The sequence below is a fragment of the Canis lupus genome, chromosome 4, assembly GCF_011100685.1.
Source record: "Canis lupus familiaris isolate Mischka breed German Shepherd chromosome 4, alternate assembly UU_Cfam_GSD_1.0, whole genome shotgun sequence".
In the NCBI taxonomy this organism is placed as follows: domain Eukaryota; kingdom Metazoa; phylum Chordata; class Mammalia; order Carnivora; family Canidae; genus Canis; species Canis lupus.
In genome coordinates this window covers 57,477,378-57,491,892 of record NC_049225.1, presented here as the reverse complement: position 1 = coordinate 57,491,892, position 14,515 = coordinate 57,477,378, and the positions used below count along the sequence as shown (strand labels likewise).

Sequence of the window (14,515 nt, the reverse complement as noted above, 5' to 3'; positions counted from 1 at the left end):
GGAGATTACAAAATAAATGTGATAAATAAGTACACAGTATGTCAGAAATTGTTAAGTACTATGGATAAAAGAGAGATAATAAGGGATACTTATCTATAGGGTATTGCATTATAGTAAATAAACAGGGAGGTTAGTGTCATTATTATAGAAATTGTGACATATAAATAATAAAGTAAGAAATGTAACCATGTTAATATTTTGTGGGTAAGTATTACAGGGATGGAGAACAGCCAGTGAAGTGCCTCAGGCAAAAGAATAACTAACTGGAATGTTCAAAGTTGGCAAGAAGGCCAGGGAGGCTGAAGCAGAGTGAACAAGGTGGGAATGTTAATAAAGTAGGAGGGATGACAATAGAGTAGGAGGTAAAGAAAATCATATGGTGACTTATAATCATTTCTAAAAACTTTGCCTTTTATTCTAAATGAAATGGGTACTAGCAGCTTTGGAGGGTTTTGAGCAGAGGAGAAACATGACCTGAACTACAAATTGAAAGAACAACTCTGGCTATTGCATTGAGTGGACTCTAAGTAGCTCAGATTCCAGAACAGACTGGTCAGGAGGCTACTGCACACCTCCAAAGGGCTCACACCAGGGAATTATCACTGGAAATGGTAAGAATTGATCTGATCTTAGATAAATTTTAAAGACAGGATAAGATTTTATAATGTATGACATATAGACTGCAAGAAAAAGAGAAAGAAAACAAACAACAAAAAAGTTTACTCCAAAATTCTTGCCCTGAATATCTAGCAGAATGGACTGCCATCAGCTGAAATAGGAAAGATAGGGGAAATTTGGGGGAAGATAAGGAATTTAGTTTTGGACACAGGGATTTTGAGATGTCTGCTTGTCCTTGTCAGAATGTCAAGGAGGGGATGGATATAAGAATCTGTAGTTTAATAAAGTAGTTTGTACTGGAGGTAAAAAAAATATGGAGGATCATCAGCATACAGAAGGTATTGGGTGTGAATAGAGAATGGAATCAAAACTGAACCCTAGAGCATCATGATAATGAAGAGAAAGAAATTAACAACTGAAGTCTAGGGCATATAATATTTAAATAAGGTACCAAGAACTGAACCTAGGACACAATGACCAGAGGGAAAAGGAAGCAAGCAAGCAAAGGGAATTGCCAAATAGGCAGAGGAAACTAGTAAAACTGGAGCAAATTCAAGAAAGCCTCATTCCCTGAAAACTGTATTTTAAAAAGGCAATCCAAGTGGAGGATATAATCAGCTGTTTTTCAACACTACTGATAAGTCAAATAAGATGAGGATTAACAATGGATTCAGCAAGGTGAAGATGAAATTATTAGTGACCTTAATAAGATTATTTGGGGGGGGGGGTAGTGAGAATAAGGCTTGCTCAAGAGAGAATAGGAACAGTATTTGCTGTTGAGTAATTTGTGAATTTGAGGGACTGTCAAAACTTGCCTGTAGCAACAAGGCATAATAATCTGATTTTGACTACATATTCTGTGAAGGACAAGATGAAATGGTTAATATAAGAGGTTGCTGAGAAAACTTTGGACTAGAATCAGAGTCATCGCAGATTGAACACTCACGATGGCCAAGTACTGCATAAGCATTTGGCATGCATTATTTCCTTGAATGTTTATAGCAACTGGAGGAGGTAAGTCCTGTGATTTCCCTCATTGTACTGATGAGAATATAAGAATTCTCAAAGGTTTCATTACTTGTCCAAGATCACATGGTTAATAGCAGAACTAGAATTCTAAAATCATTCTCTTAACCACTCTAACTTACAACTTCCCTTGAGATTCCACAAAGACTTCCAGAAATAGTTGAGAAAACTTCAATGTGAAGAATTGAGAAAGATTTGGGAAAGACACTTTGCCCTTGCTTACATGAAGTCACCATAATGCATTACTGAGCTGAAAAATGTCAGTGCTGTATTTTATTTGCATATTAATAAAAACATTGCTTTTAAAGTATACCAAAACTGTAAAAATCAGCTTCTACTTTGATTTTTTCTGTCTGTTGAGGTTGAACTTTTCTCAATAAGCTGTTTTTAGAGCAGTTTTAGAATCATAGCAAGATTGAAAAATTGGCAGAAAGTACAGATAGTTCCCACATACGACCTATATTCCCGTACACACAACTTGCTATCAACATCCACCACAGTGGTACACTTGTACATTCAGTAAACTTACATTGACACGTCATTATTACTCAAAGTATATGGTTTATGTTAGGGTTCACTCTTGGTGCTTTTCATTATTTTTCCCCCTTTTTTCTTTTTTGGTCAATTCTTTCAGATATTCTTTCTAAATGATAATCATGTCATCTGCAAAGACAGTTTTTTTTTTCCTTCCTGATCTGTATACATTTCCTTTTATTGTTTTACTGAATTAGTTAGGCTTCCAGCACAATATGGAAAGCAGTGTCAAGAGGTTCCTCACCATTGAGTATGATGCTATCTGTAGGCTTTTGATAGATATTCCTTATTAAGTTGAAGAAGTTCCCCTCTATTCCTAGTTCACAGAATTGTTTCATTTTTTTTATCGCAAATGACTCTTAGATTTTATAAAATTATTTTTTTAAGATTTTATTTATTCATGAGAGACAGAGAGAGAGAGAGAGGGAGAGAGAGAAAGAGAAAGAGAGAGAGAGGGAGAGAGAGGGAGAGACACAGGAAGAGGGAGAAGCAGGCCCCATGCAGGGACACCGATGTGGGACTCTATCCTGAGTCTCCAGGATCATGCCCCAGGCCGAAGGCAGGGCTAAACCGCTGAGCCCCCAGGGCTGCCTAGTAACTGATTTTCAAATCTTGAACCAGCCTGTATACTTGGGATAAATTCCACTTGATTATACTATATAAGTCTTTTTATACATTTTCAGATTCTATTTGCTAATATTTTCTTTAGGATTTTTGCTAGGTTCATGAGAGATATTTGCCTGTAGTTTTGTTTTCAGATAAATCTCTTTGTTTGGTTTAGTATTAGGGTAATTTTGGCTTCCTAAAGTGAGTTAGAAAGTGTTTACTATGTTTCTATCTTCTGCAAGAGATTGTAAAGAATTGGTATAATTTTGTTGTCAAATGCTTGGTAGAATTAACCAGTGTACCCGTTTGGGGCTGCTGCTCTCTGTTTTGGAAGGTTATTAACTATTGATTCAATTTCTCTAATATATAGGCCTATTCAGTTTTGATATTTCTTCCTGTTTGAATTTTGGCAGATTGTGTCTTTGAGGAAGTGGTCCATTTAATCTAAATATAAATGATCAAATTTGTGGGCAAAGAGTTTTTCATAATACTCCTTTATTATCCTTTACCATCCATGGGATCTGCAGTGATCTGTATTGATGTTTTCTCCTTCACTTACGATATTATAATTGTGTCTTCTTTTTTTCTTAATTAGTTTGGCTAGAGGCTAATACATTTATTTGTTTTTCCGGAGAAGCAGCTTTGGGTTTTGTTGATATTTTCTACTTGGGTTTCAATTTCATTGATTTCTGATTCACTTTTTATTATTTGTATTGTTACTTTGGACTTAATTTTCTCTTTCTAGTTTCCTAAGGTGAAAACTTACACAATTGATTTTTAGATCTTTTTCTTTTTCAAATGTAGATATCTATTGTTATAAATTTCCCTCTGAGCAATATTTTTGCAGAATTCCACAAATTTTGATGTTATATTTTAATTTTCATTTTGTTTAGAATATTTTATAATTTATCTTGATGTTTCTTCTGTGACCTATGTATTATTTAATAACTGTTTCATCTCCAACTATTTGGGGGATTTTTCCAACTTCCTTTATGTACTGATATCTAGTTTAATTCTATTATGTCCTGAGAGCAAATCTTAGATAATTTGTATTCTTTCACATTTGCTAAAGATAGTGTTTTATGGTCCAGAATGTGGCCTAACTAGGTGAATGTTCCATGTGAGTTTGAGAAGAATGTATATTCTACTGTTCTTGGATGAAGCAATCTATAGATGTCAATTACATGCAGTTGATGGATGGTGCTGTTGAGTTCAGCTATGCCCTTACTGATTTTCTGTCTGCTGGATTGGCCCATTTATAATAAAAGTGTTTTTGAAGTTTCCAACTATAACAGTGAATACATCTGTTTCTCCTTGCAGTTCTATCAATTTCTGCCTCACATATTTTGATGCTCTGTTTTCAAGTGCATACAACATTAAGGATTGTTATGTCTTCTTGAATTATTGGCTCCTTTGTCATTTTGTAATGCCTCTGTTTATCCCTGATAACTTTCCTTGCTCTGAAGCCTGTGTTGTTGAAGTTCGTATACTCTTAATTTCTTTTGACTATTGTTAGCATGGTATATATTTTTTACATCCATTTAGTTTTATTTTAGATATCTCTTTATATTTAAAATGGGTTTCTTATAGACAACATACTGTTGGATCTTGCTCAATGATACATGCACACAATCTGTTTTTTAGTTGGTATATTTGGATCATTTATGTTTAAAGTTATTACTGATATATCTAGATTAACATCAACCATGTTTATTACTATTTATTAACTTGTTCTTTAATTTTTTTGTCTTCTATGTTTTTTTCCACTTTTTGTGGTTTTATATGAGCATTTTACATGATTCAATTTTCTCTCCTTAACATATCAATTATATTTATTTCTTCAAATATTTTTTTTTTGGTGATTGCCCTGAAGTTTACAATATATGTTTACAATCAATCCAAATCCATTTTCAAATAACACTTACATCTCCATGAGCAGTGCACTTACCTTATAATAACAAAATATTATTAATTCTTTCCTGTCCCTTGTATCATTACTGTCATTCATTTCACTCATACATAAATATAAGCATATATTGTTGCATTATTATTTTGAATAATATTTGTAGATCAGTTAAGAGTAAGAAAATTAAGTTTTTATTTTTACTTATTTTTCAATGCTTTATGTAGGTCCCATTTTCTGCTGTAAAATGAGGTAGATCATTTTCCTTCTCTCTGAAGAACTCTTTTTCTAAAGATTTTATTTATTTATTTATTTGAGAGAGAAAGTGAGTGAGAGAGAGGGAGAAGGAACAGGGGGAGGGGCAGAAGGAGAGAGAGAAACAAACTCCCTACTGAGCAGGGAGCCTCACATAGGGCTTGATCCCAGGACTCTGGGATCATGACCTGAACCAAAGGCAGACACTTAACCAACTGAGACACCCAGGCATCCCTCAAGAGGTTTTAATGTTTCTTTTTCATTGTTAAAGGATAATTTTACAGAATAAAAATTTCTACACGTGTCACTTTTTCTCTCTCAGCACTTCACATATTTTACTCCATTCTCTTCTTGCTTGGTTTCTGAGAAGAAGTTGGGGGGAATTCTTACCTTTGCTGCTCTGAAGGTAGTGTATTTTTTTTTTTTTGTGGGTTTTTTTTTTCTTTTTTTTTTTTTTCCTTTTAGCTTCTTTTAAGATTCTGTCTTTTTGATTTTCTGAAGTTTGACAATGATATGTCTGGGTGTAGATTTCTGTTGCTGCTTATTTTGTATATTTGTATATATTCTGCTTGGTGCTGAGAGTTTTGGATCTGTGCTGTCTCAATATTAATTTATGGGAAATTCTCAGTCATTATGCTTCAAATATTGCTTCTATTTCTTTCTTTTTCTTTTGGCATACCCATTACAGGTGTGTTACACTATTTATAATTGTCCCACAGTTCTTAGATATTCTGGGGTTTTTTTCAGTCTTTTTTCTCTTTCAAGGTTTGGAAATTTCTATCATCATAGCCTCAAGTTCAGAGATTTCCTTAGCTATGTCCTGTCTGTTAATGAACCAAAAGCACTTATTATAGTGTTTTTGATCTCTAGCATTTATTTTTTATTCTTATAATTTCTCTCTCTCTGCTCACATTATCCATTTGTTTTTGTATGCTATAATTTATTCACAAAGTTTATAGCATAATAATCATGTGTCCTATATTTATGGCCTGATAAATCCAACAGCTCTCTCATAGCTGTTTCTGGTTCTGATCTTTGCTTACTCTCTTCAAACTGTGTTTTGTTTTTGTCTCTTAATATGCTTTGCTTTTTTGTTGTTGTCAGTAGCAAGGCATGATGTACTGAGTGAAAGGAACTCTAGCAATTAGGCTTCTAGTAGTGTGGTGGTAAGGTGTGGAGGAAGGGGACACACTCTAGTGTCAGTCCTTTGGTGAGTCTGTGGCCCTGGACTGTGAACTTTACTTATGCTTCCTACGTACCCCATCAGGTGGGGAAGGATGATTAGAAGAGGCCAGAGTAGTTTATTTCCCTTCCCCCCCATTTGGAAGGCTGGAGGGAGCTGAAGGTGCATACTTCTCTTCTCCTAGATAGGTTAGGCTCTGGCAAAACAGTGTCTAGTGAGGGAAGGTCTTGTTAGGAAGAACAGAATGCTCTGGTATATTTTTAAATGGTTACTTTTCTACTTTTCTTGATGGAATCACGAGGGAATGTTTCTCAGATATTCTTAAAAGCATTGGCACCCACCTCCTCCATAACTAGGTCTCTCTGGGGCTTTTAACTCTCAGACTTGTCCAAACTGAGCCTCTAGCAATTTGTCAAAATGTTTAGGTTTTCCTCACCGGCACTGGATCTCCTGAGTGTTTGTGCTTGTGAGTTTCTGCTTTGGTAAGTTGCGATTCTCTGTATCTATCTGTCTGTCTCTCCAATTTTGGGGGCAGCAGTTTGCCCTGTGATCTTACTTCTTTGATGGATCTAGGAAGAGTTGTTGATTTTTCAATTTGTTCAGCTTTTTACTTGTTAGCACAGAGTAGCGGTTCTAAGTTTCTGAGACACCAGACTAGAAACAGTAAGTTCAGATTTAGATTAATCATGTGGTCCTGTACTGCTTGCTAAAAGATTCCTAGGCATCTTCAGTTACCAACCCTCTCACTTCAGTGAAAATCAAATATGATGGCTTGAATTTTAATTTCCAAGATTAATAGATACTTGAAGTTCTTATATTTGGAATAATACATGGAATTTTAATCTGAAAGCAAGTGGAAGTTAATAAACATGCATATGCATGTGTGTGTGTCTATGTGTGTTTGGGAAAATGGATTTGGGGATACTTACACAAATACTTTCCATGCAAAATTTCAGCAACAGAAATATGACCTCAGCTCAAGTGGAGCTTTGCAAAGCAGAGGATGTGGCAAATGAAAGAATATCCTATTATGAAGTAATGTTAAGACTCTCCATGATGTCCACATTTTCTCTATAACCCACGGATTCATTTTGGTTTCTTTAACTTTATGGTCCTGCCAGAAAAACTTTATGATACATTCAACCCTCTCAGGTTTCCCTGGCTCAGGGAATCTCATACCTGCCTCCTTCCTCATTTCAGAGAGAAATTGAATATTAATCAATGAATTATTAATTTTACTAATACCATAAAATTAATACAACTCATTCCTTTTAGGCAAAGGAGAACCTGCCATGTAACTCAAAGAGCAATTGCTGCTACCATCTTAAAAGAAATAGATGTGGTCATTTATTAAGAGGAACATTACCATTTTAGTCAAGGCTGAAATGAGTGGAAGTATAATGTGTTTCCAGAATTGTTTTTATTTTAAAGAGACAGGACCACCTCCTTTCACTGAGTTTTGCTTTCCCTAGAAAAGTCTAGCGTGGATGTGTATTGAGGTAGAAAGCAATGATGAAAGAATAAGAAGAGAATAATATTGTAACATGTTTTTTCTGTGCTCTCTTCATCATCTAGTACAAAAAAAATACTGAATAAGGGTTCCCAGATTTGATTTTTCTGAAAAACATTATTCCTGACAACTGAGAAATCAAGGTAATGGCAGCAACATTTAGACCTTTTAAGTTGGCATCCTTTTGCTTACTATTTATAGAAACTGACTTCAAATATCTCAGTGAAGTAAGGAAATGTCAAAGTACTAGAGAGATATTGGACAATTTCACAGAAGCCAAGGATAACTAATAGTCTAGAACCAGAGACTTAAAAGCCATTCTAGACTCATGGCAATAATATACTTCTACCTTTCATCCACTCTCTTCTGTAATACCTGGACAAACAAGTTTCCTCAAAGCCCAACATTTACATTTCTTCTCTTCAAGCAAACAATCCATACTGAGACATATCTCAATCCAAATGTCAAATACTGGCATAAGAAAATCCAACTGATCCATTGCAAGTGAGACATCTACCCTGATCCATTCAGTTAAGGAATGGCTTAAGGGCTCACCACTAAAAGAGATAGTGACCCTGTCAAGAAACAGGGTCATTATAGGCTGATCACATGTGTACAAATCTACAAAGAGTTTTGGCCTGAAATGATATTCCTCTAGAAGTCTTTACCCTCAATCAATAGACATCATGACACTACAGGAACACACTGGTAGGTGGGATGCAAATTAATCTAATAGCTTTTCATGGTAATCAGTTTATAGTTCACCCACATATTGTGGTACTTTGACTTCCCTTAGGTTGCCTTTTCTTAATTTCTTTTTTCCTCAAGAAGCAGATGTGCCTTCTGAAAATAAGGTTTGATATAGCATTATCTTTGGTTTGTCTACAGATGTGGCCAATTTAACAGCTCTGTCATAGTATGGCAAACAAATGCTTTCCAGGGAGAAATCAAATGATGGCATTTAAGTCTTAATTGCTGCTTAGAATAATACCCTTTTTAATGTTTGATTCAAATAAATTGACTCTCATGGTTTTCTAAGTTTAACAGAGCTGTTGAATTAAAAAAAATACACTTCATTTCTGTAGCATTCCTTAAAACTAAAAGAAATGTAATTCTGTACAACCATTTTTTGTATTCAAGAAGCATGACTATGTATTTAGGTCTATCATAGTTTATATCTCATCTCCCACATACCTACTGATGTGCAAAATCTACTTCTTATTGTAACATGGATATTCTGCAAACATCTGTCATCCTGTATCCCCCACAACTATATAACAATAAGATCTTGTATTTGTGAAGAAAGAAATTAGCATATTTTCTTTCTGCCAGTACTAGTGCTTGAAATTCTGCCCTTATAATATAAATTCTTTTATTTAAAGAACATGCTTTCATGAGTCTCCTGTTAATACTAATACTGCTAGAAGGGGCAAGACATTAATTCATTAACTGAGTGACATAGTATAGTTCAACATATGGTATAACTTTGCCAAGCTATGCTAATAGATTTGTCCAAAGAGAAAATGGGATACCTGAAGAAGTGATGAATTTCCTATTACAGGAGGTTCTCAAGCAAATGCTAAATAACTACCAGGAAGAGGTATTAAAGATAAATATTTAGGTATTGAATGGAATATTAAATATGATGACTGCTAACATACATACTTCTACATATGAAATTCTATCAGTTTGTTTCTTTGTCCACACATCCATGCACCCATCCATCACATATTCACTATCTGCTACTATTATAAGCTTTGGCCAATCAGAGACGTAGTCCATACTGTGAAGAGATTACAATCAAAGGCTCTATGATTAACTGTTGGTATTATAGCATGAAGTAGTTTGTGAAAAATTTAAGCATGTAAATGCTCAAGCAGTTGTAGATAATTATATGGTGGGAAGACTGCTAAATCTGATCCAGCAGATGCCTAAGTAGATCATAGGGATAAGGGCCCTGGTATACAAGAGGCCAGGAAAGAAATGGCACCAGTGGAAAAATATCATAAGCACCAGAGGATGATGCCAGAAAGGCACTTCTAGAATCATAGTAGGCTCATTAACATCCAAACCCCATGTTCAAATCCCCTCAAAACCTTTGTTTCCCTCCCTTTATAAACAATACCCAGTGACAACTTCCTAGTTCTCTCCACTTGAAGTAGCCCAACCTTCATTATATTCTAGACTTTATAGCATTAACAAGAAAAGCAATCACAACCAGCAATTACTATGTACACATGACAGATATTTTGTTATTTATCTGCATGCATTATCTCATTTTAATCTGTACAAATGTCCTATAGGGTAGAGTCTAATATTATCTCATTTTACAGGTAAGGTCACTGAGACTTAGGGCAGTGAAATAATATGAACATGATAACACAGTTAATGATAAAGTTAGATTCAAATCCAGGCCAATCTAATATCAAAATTCTTTCTCTGTGGTTTATTTTATTGTGCTGAAGTCAGTTTCTCTGAAGCTTCAAACTATTGGTTCTAATTCTATTGTCTGGACCTTCATTAGCAGTGTTCTGCTCATATACTTGACATTAAAGATATGTTCCCAAGACTATAGTGTTCTTTTATCTGGTGAAATATACCTGTCTCTTTTATTCTGTATTCATAGGATGTGCTTCCAAATGTCTCCCTTGACTGCTCTCATGTCTCCCTATCCATTAAAATTCAACAATATTCTTCTCAAACTCCCTAGAAATGGCTTATGAGAAGTAATCTGACAATACTGAGTAGAACAGTATCATCATAAACATCATTACCATTCATCAGTGATAGTCCACTATCATTATCACAATAGCAAATAATATTTAAATTCAAAATCAAGTTTACAAGTGGATATACATAGCTCTTGGTCTTTACAACTTTCTACCTAGTTCTGCACATCAGTAGTGTAACTGAAGATATTTAAGCTTTTTTTGCTAGAAAATTCCTCCTTGCCATGAGATGATGTCAATCTTCCTGTAGCTTTCAAGCTTTGGTCCTAATTCTGTCAGTAGATGATCATGTGAAAGTGAGTGGAGGAGTTAGGATTCAAATCCAGGTCTGTATTACTCCAATTTCTGTATTACTCCAATTCCTGTATTACTCCAATTCCACTTTTGGCAATGTGTTTAGTGTCATCTGAAAACGTGGTCAGCTTGTCCTTCCAAGTCACTAACAGAGTTATCAAAAGAATCAGACTGAGCAAATAACACAGATAATCTTCATTTACTTTTTCATTTCACCTAGCATTGAGCCGTCTTATGTTACTCCATTTGTTCGTCCTAGAACTCATGAGAACATTTGAAAAGTCATTTAGAACTTCACCATACCACTTGGCATGTTACATATCTCTGTTGTTAAAAAAGCTTTTAGAATGGAGTCCTGCAAGCTATTTGGTACTTATCACTTTGAGGAGCAGAGCTTACTGTTAATTACCACTCAGGTAAGAATAGTATCAAAACCAGAATCTTTGGGTAAGACTGAAAATTGGACTTAGAAGATGTTTTTTTATCTTAGTGTCAGATACCTATTTAATAATTATTACCTCCTTAGAATTATATTTAACTCATTGGATGCTAATAACCAAAAGCTTCATCTAAAATGATTATATTTCTCTAATTTTTTTCTATTACTCTTTTTTTTCTCATAAAAAATAGATAGGAGAGAGATTATTTTCTCCCAAGTGGTTATGATGCCTTTGAGATGAAGAAATAACACTTATAACCTATGGAGAGTTTCATAGTAACAATAACAAGACTAGAGTGGTTTAAAACAAGACTGATATTACTTGATATTAAGAGCAATTTCAAAAGATAAAATCTATATAATTATAATATGGAGAAGGTTGTTATTGTACCAGAAGCCTAGGACTAATGAGAGCTAGTATTTTCTATGAAAATTACCTCTAGGCTTATTGACAGCCAAAAGGAAAGAATGAAAACCTAATGGATTCCATAGAGTACATCACTTAATGAGGGAAGGAAGCCAATACATTGGGAAGAGAAATGTGGACCATAAAAGTCATAGAACTGATTATATGAACTGTATTAATGAGATTGTTTAAGTAAATATAGAACCATATACTTCTATTTTTTAAAAATATTTTATTTATTTATTCATGAGAGACACAGAGAGAGAGGCAGAGACATAGGCAGAGGGAGAAGCAGACTCCTTGCGGGGAGCCCAATGTGCGACTAGATCCTGGGACCCCAGGATCATGCCCTGAGCTGAAGGCACACACTCAACCACTGAGCCACCCAGGCATCCCAGAACCATATACTTCTAAAACTTGAAGAAACACAGATCTCTTTGAATGACCTAATTTTATAGATAGACAGAATTTGGCACAGAGAAGGGAAAGTAAAGTTCCTAAGATCACCCAGGGCATGAAGTGGATAATGCTAGGACCAGGGGTTCAGGGTCTGTCACATTTCCCATGTTATTACAACACTTGCTTTGAAATCCACACAGTTCTTTCCTGGGAGAGGAAGGAAAAACCACATCATTCTTATTCCTGACCCTATGCTGAGAACTCAAAATACAGTACCCAAGCTAGCTCAGATTAAAGAAAGTCTTGAACATCTTCCTCCTTTTTCTCTTTTAAGAAGCCTAAGTTTAGAGAGCTATCTTTAGCTAAGTCTTGGTTGACAAGTACAACTGAACGAAAAATTATAGGGTATAAAGTCTCTGCAATTCTCTAGGAAGAATATGACAAAGGAACGAGAACAAAAAAATATAGTTGGTACCAATTTTATCACGGAAACAGAAACAACAGTGTCTATAGTAAAAAAAAAAAAAAAAAAAGAAAAGAAAAAGAAAAAGAAAAAAAAACCAAATTAATTGGATTCTGAGTATCTGCCAGGCACTATACTAGGTACTTTACATTTACATGCATGATATCACTTAACCTTTACAAGACTCCTGTAAAGAAGCATCCTCAATTTATATATATATATATATGTAGAGAGTGAGAATAGGTGAGGTAGGGAGCAGCAGAAAGACAGTAGAAAGAAAATTCATAAGAAACTATACTAGAATCCTTGGTTTTATGCCCTAATTCCACATGTGAGAGTACAAGGGAGGTAAATTCAAAAATTTAATGAATGTTTTTGTTTTACTCTGTTTTTTTTTTAATATTTTATTTATTTATTCATGAGACACATACACACAGAGGCAGAGACACAGGCACAGGCAGAGGGAGAAGCAGGGTCCTCAAGGGGAGCCTGATGTGGGACTTGATCAGGGTGTCCAGGACCACGCCCTGAGCCAAAGGCAGATGCTCAACCACTGAGCCACCCAGACATCCCTTTCACTCTGGTTTTGATTTGGTCTCTTTTTGAGATTTCTGTTCTTGTTTTCACCTCTTACTTTTTTAACATGGAAACTAAGTTTCTGTTTCCAGTAATCAAAAGAATCCTGACCAATAGAGTAAGTACATTGCCCTGTGGGGTAAGCAATTCTGATGTCACAAGTCATAAATCTAGAACACCAAGGCTGCTGCTCTGGGAACACTAAGGTGGCTCTGGATCAAAGACTTCCCACCCAGTGTATCCACTGGCCCACTGCATTCATATTTTAATTACCAAAAAGGACACCACTTCTTATTTCTGTTCTACTCGTTTATATGCCCTGTGTATGTTTTACATAATTATAAGACAAATTTCTAGATCTTTTTTTAAAATTTCCAAAATCAAGAGTAAAAGGAGATGAATGAATTCAAGTGTATATCAAGGGTGCATAATCACACAGAGAAGAATTATTTCAAGTGATTTTGAAGCACAGTAATTTGGCAGTATAGCCTTCTTGGGATATATCTTAAGGACAAAGGAAAATGCAAAGAAGCCTCAGCAGCTTTCAATTATCATATTGTTAGGGAAAATACTACTGAAAATGTACTTCTGAGATAATTATAAACAAATGATAGGATAAAGCAAAGAACATTAAGAATCAAGAATCAGTTTAAGAGGTATGAAGTATAAATATAATATCAAAGAATTTAGGTAAAAGTCCTGTAATTATAAATTTGAATTGGAAATCATAGTTTATGATTAAAAATAAGTTTTTTTTTTCTTTCAATGCTTATTTCCTACTTCTGTCACTAAAAAGACCTATAAATAATATGTTAATCTGGTTGCAATGAACACCCCTAGTGTCCATATTGTGGTCTCCAAAAAAAAATTCTTAATTAAAAGAAACCAGGCTTTTTTCCCTTTTCTTCTTTTGGTGAGACATTGTTGATTCTAGGCAAAAGAAGTTAAGTAAGGGAATCCTAGAATTTGTTATATCAGAAATCAAAGAAGTTATCAGTTACTACTAGTGTCATGTCAATAAGACTCAGGAGCCAATTTGAATAGGCTCAACTAGGGTTTATTATTCAATAAGAATAATTGCAATGGCTGGAAACAACAATTTTATGAACATATCCAATAAATTTATAAGTTAATAATAAAACCAAACAACAGGATGTAAAAAAAATGTAATAATCAGCTTTAGAACATGATAGAAAACAGAATTTACCAGTTTCAAAACTACTAAATAAAGAAAAAGAATCACATACTTATCTTGCTTTTTTTTTTTGTATGAACAGTAACTTGAGATAGTCAATAAGCAGAAGTTTCCAACCAACAGTTTCCAAACTGATAAAGACAATAAACAAAGTGGCCATTATATGTTACCCGATGATCTATTCAATACCACTTTATGAAGATTTTTGACAAAAAATTCTGATCTAATTCCCAACATTCCCAACTTACAAAAACTTATGTGAGAGAAGAATATAGAAGAATGTAAAATTAGTAGAATCACAACTATAAGAAACTGTTTTTAAGAAAATCAAATTTGTTTCTTCAACAAATAAATTAGAAGAAAAAAGTGAGAGATAAAG

General features: G+C 34.5%; 1 long non-coding RNA gene across 2 annotated transcripts in view; it reads left to right on the top strand.

Annotated features, from left to right (window-relative positions):
- Positions 1-295: 295 nt before the first annotated feature.
- The window catches only part of LOC111095581, a 30,302-nt gene continuing 16,082 nt past the window's right edge, over positions 296-14,515 (top strand). The window contains exons 1-4 of one of the 2 annotated variants that reach the window (XR_005358387.1): positions 296-611; positions 1,484-1,632; positions 7,701-7,778; positions 10,918-11,074. This is a non-coding gene — a long non-coding RNA (uncharacterized LOC111095581). Of the gene's footprint in view, positions 612-1,483; positions 1,633-5,202; positions 5,349-7,700; positions 7,779-10,917; positions 11,075-14,515 lie in introns of those variants that run through there. The other variant, XR_005358388.1, reaches the window with a different exon arrangement.